Source organism: Manis javanica, chromosome 9 (assembly GCF_040802235.1).
Source record: "Manis javanica isolate MJ-LG chromosome 9, MJ_LKY, whole genome shotgun sequence".
Classification (NCBI taxonomy): Eukaryota; Metazoa; Chordata; class Mammalia; order Pholidota; family Manidae; genus Manis; species Manis javanica.
Genome location: NC_133164.1, coordinates 121,253,200 through 121,257,765, shown reverse-complemented (window position 1 = coordinate 121,257,765; position 4,566 = coordinate 121,253,200).

The following is a 4,566-nucleotide window of genomic DNA, read 5'->3' as shown; positions in this document are numbered from 1 at the left end:
TTTTTTTTCGATGAATTGGTTTTTTTTTCACAGATTTGATGGCAGTGATGGGATCCAAAGGAAACTTCTGATGGCTTCAGGGACAACGGGAAACACAGGCTTGCTACCCACAGAGCCCCTGAGTTCTCTGCCTTTCTCGCCATCTCAGGGCTGTTGGTGAGTTCCTCTGGGTCCTGAGCCATGTGCTCTCTGCCTTGAGCCTCCCAGTCTGACTGACTTCCCATAGTTTCCCTGTTGGAATCCCTAGTTCCTTGCTGGGAACTACTGGTGACTGAGTCCCTGCTTCCCTGTTTGTTTGGCCCCTGTGGTCTCCAGTCCCAGGTGGTTACTGGCCAGGGGCGGGGGGGCGGGGGCGGGTCCAGTGTGTTTTCTAGGAAAGGCTCTTGCTCAGGGGAATATCTTGGAAACCCAAAGCCCCAGAATGGATGAGCAGGGGGCAAATACTTAAAAGCTGGTAAGCCCTTGCCACCTAATGCCAGGGCTCCCATGTGAGGATGAGTTGGTCATGGAGCATGTCAGATTGACAGTAGGTCACATGCCAGCCTCAATTTCTGTGCAGTGGGGTACACTGTAAAGCACCGTGCTACCCCACCCAGCCCACTGGCACGTTCCCTTCGGTGTTTGACTCTGAAAGACTCAAAAGCTTGGCTAAAAAAAAAGTCCTTAAAATCTAAAGAGTTGAGTCACCACCTTTCATCACACCTGCTTATTTTGTGTCTAAGAACTGTGGTCCTGGAAGCTGTAGATATGTACGGAAATGGCAGGGTCTTACTACATACAGCCTAGAATCATGAGCGCCATTATGAGAGTTCCAATTAGACAAAATCCGCAAGTGCACTTGAAAGGAAGGGCTCCCAGGCTGCAGGCGATTTTCCTCGGGCAGCGTCCCTCCTTGGGCAGGAACTGAACTGAGGGCCCTACTTAAAGAATATCCAAACCCAGGGAGGAGCCCCAAAAGTTTTCTGAAGAATTCAGAATCACAGTCAGGGCCTGTGACCCTGGATGCTAGATCTCAGTCAGCTTGTGCACATGCTATGCCTGCCAGGAGAGCCCCCGGCGGAGCAGAGACACGGAATGTGCAGTCCCAAGAGGGAATTTGAAATCCTTGATCTCCGACGTGGTTTTTCCATGGAACAGGAAAAGATCACAAAATAATGGTCACTCTTTTCAAGCCACTCCTAGAGTTTTCCCTGCCTGTGCTGACTGGTCTTTTTTTTTTTTAACGTGCAAACGGAAGGCAGGTGAATCTGGCCCATCTGGAAGCTCTCCTCCCATAGCGCCCCAGGTTCGTTCCACACAGTAGATGAGGTTACCCAGCCTGCTCTAGTTTCCCTATTTGTAAATAAGCTCTGAGATTAGTGGATTGAACAAAAGACAAAAAAAAAAAAAAAGGATGGAAGGCCCCCGGTCTGACTGAACTCATAACCATAGTTGAGCACTATTGAAAGGACGTGGGAATAAGACAGTGAACAGAGCTGCCAAGTTAGTGGCCTTAAAGATGCCCCCATGTGCACCCCCAAAGGGGCGCTCCTGTGTAGGCCCCTCCCAGGGTTGATGGGACTCTGAGGAATTTGCTGCCAAACTTTTATGTCATTCTCTTAAACAGCCAAGAAACTAAAATTAAAATGAAAGGAAAACCTTGCCAGATTCTGGTATATACTGGAGCTATGCTCTGTACTTTAAACTAGAAATGCAGCCCTAGAAACACCTCAAAGTCCACCCATTCCTTTGACCAATCCCCAAACCTCCCAGTTTGTCTCAGAAGGCTTATAAGTGTAAAAATCCTCACCCTTGGAAACAAAGACCCTTCCTATGCCTTTAGATGCCAATGTTCTACCTGGGCGTCTCCAGGAACTCTTGTCCAGGCCATCTGTTTAAAATGCCAACTTCAGGGACTAATTCCTCAAAGAAAAAGGAAAGATTTGGGGGAACTAGGTGAATGAAGAATATAAAGTGTCTCCTCCACAAATACTAGTATAAAGATGTAGCTATTTGAGCAGATAAAGCCTTAGCTTACTTCACCTGCCAGAAACATGATTTGGATCCCACCGTTCTTTCATAAATTAGTGAGCTTTTGTATTCTACCCGTCTCAGGGCTAAAATTGTGAAATGAAAGCGATAAGGTCTCTGTGCTGGTCTGTATGTTTGTGTATATATATGTATTGTATATGTGTGGTATTTTCTACCTCCAGATGGTTATTTCCAAAATTTGTGAAAGCTCTTCTTAGTTGGTCTAGAGGCAATTAAGCACTTATATTCAAATATAATAGAAATACATGCTTTTCGGATTCTTCTGTGAGAAAATATTTGGTGTTAAAGCTGTTGGTTTAATTAAAATAGATATGTCTTTAGAATTAACATTAAATATGAAGACAACTTTTATTCTACCTGGGTTTATTGGTCAAATAAATTGATGTTGTATCTGTTACAGAATTTGTTGGTAAGGAAAATAACTTAGTATAATGAACATAATTGTTGAGAACAAGTGAATGAAATATGTGTAAGTGGGATAAAAGGTAAATTTTAAGAATAGTTTTCCCCATTCTTTTTGGTAACCTGAAACCATAAGATTTTGCTAGTTAATAGTCATTGAATACCTAGGTCACTTCCTAATAAGATAACTGAACTCTTGCCCCAGAGCCTTGGTGGTAATGCCCAGTCTAATGCAGGCTGAAGGGGCCCCACAAACCCCGTAGCCTTAAAGGATAGTGAGTTGTAAGAACTGCAGCCGGAAGGCGGACAGAGCTGTGTATCCTGCAGCACAGGTGCGTTTAGAGTCCGGCAGCTTCTCTGCATGGTATGAGGCAGAGAAAAGCGTTGGCTGGCAAAGCTGCTATTCCTGGCTCGACAGATCCTCTTGGCTGGTGAGACCCTATGGGAGGCTGTGTTAGTGCCTAGACCTTGGAGCCTGTCCAAAAAATTGAGGGCAGGGGGAGGGTTGAGGGTTATCGGTGGCAAACATGAGGGAAGGGCAAGGCTTACTACATCTCAGGTCAGAAAAGTTCTGTGCTCTTGGACCTGAGTCTGATTACCGTACACCAAGTTACTCGTTATCTCTGCTGAGCTTCCCTATCTCCTAACTTCAGCAACCTGCCCCAGACCTGGGGCTGTAGGCTCTCCAAGCTGCAAAGTTTACTTGGCAGTAAGCCCAGTACCTCAAGGCCTGCCTTTTAACTAAAACCTGTTGATTTGGGGGCCTCAGTGACACTTTTCCTCTTGGTGATTATTTCAGCATTCAAGACTTGCCACGAAGGCCTAGCCGTAACTAGAATGCATTTCTCTCTCGCCTGTTGGTGTGAGGTTGGTTACACATTTGTCCCTAGACTGAATAGTTTGCAGGAGAATTCAGATAAGAATTTGGAGCAACTCCATTATTTTGGGCCAAAGTGTTCATATATTAGCAAAAACAAAATCTGTTTAGGGAGTCATGGAGTAGACTTTTGCCTCCCCTCTAGTGCTCTTCACCGCTTTCCTTCCAGAATCGGCTTCGCTCAGCATTACCCCCTTTCTTGGCTGCTCCCTGTATTTTTCAGGTTTAAGTTGGACTTCATAGCCTTTTGCTTCTCCTGTGGTCGCTGTCCTCACCAGACCAAGTGCGTGGCCCGTGGCACACCGTCTTCTCCTGTGCTCGCTGTCCCCTCCAGAACAAGTGGGTGGCCCGTGGCACACCGTCTTCTGTGCTCGCTGTCCCCTCTAGAACAAGTGGGTGGCCCGTGGCACACCGTCTTCTCCTGTGCTCGCTGTCCCCTCTAGAACAAGTGCGTGGCCCGTGGCACACCGTCTTCTCCTGTGCTCGCTGTCCCCTCCAGACCAAGTGCGTGGCCCGTGGCACACCGTCTTCTCCTGTGCTCGCTGTCCCCTCTAGACCAAGTGCGTGGCCCGTGGCACACCCTCTTCTCCTGTGCTCGCTGTCCCCTCCAGACCAAGTGCGTGGCCCGTGGCACACCGTCTTCTCCTGTGCTCGCTGTCCCCTCTAGACCAAGTGTGTGGCCCGTGGCACACCCTCTTCTCCTGTGGTCGCTGTCCCCTCCAGACCAAGTGCGTGGCCCGTGGCACACCGTCTTCTCCTGTGGTCGCTGTCCCCTCCAGACCAAGTGCGTGGCCTGTGGCACACCCTCTTCTCCTGTGCTCCTCGTCAGTTTAAAGCTCTCCTCAAGGATTGCAGGCCTATTCATCGGTTTGCTAAGTTATGCCAGGAGAAAAAGCTGATCTGATACATTACATCTTTATAAAAATTAATTTCATAATGCTACAGGATTCCCATTCTTTCATGATTTCAGGTTGGCTGTCTCCTCTGTGTTTGAGGATATAGTAGAAGCCCCCTTACTGTATGGGTGGATAGCTGATTAGTCAGGTAAAGTGGAAAATCATCATTGCTTTGAGTTCATTCAGATGTTCATTAGTCAAGAGCTTTTGAGTGTGGGTCTATTAACAGCATCAGTGATACATCACATACAGTTCTTAAGGTGGAATGAAGACCTCGGAAGCTGTGGCTGTGGCGTTCCTAGAGATTCAGAATTTTCATCTGGCCTCTCGTAGCTGTCTTGTCCACCCCTGAGTAGTCCT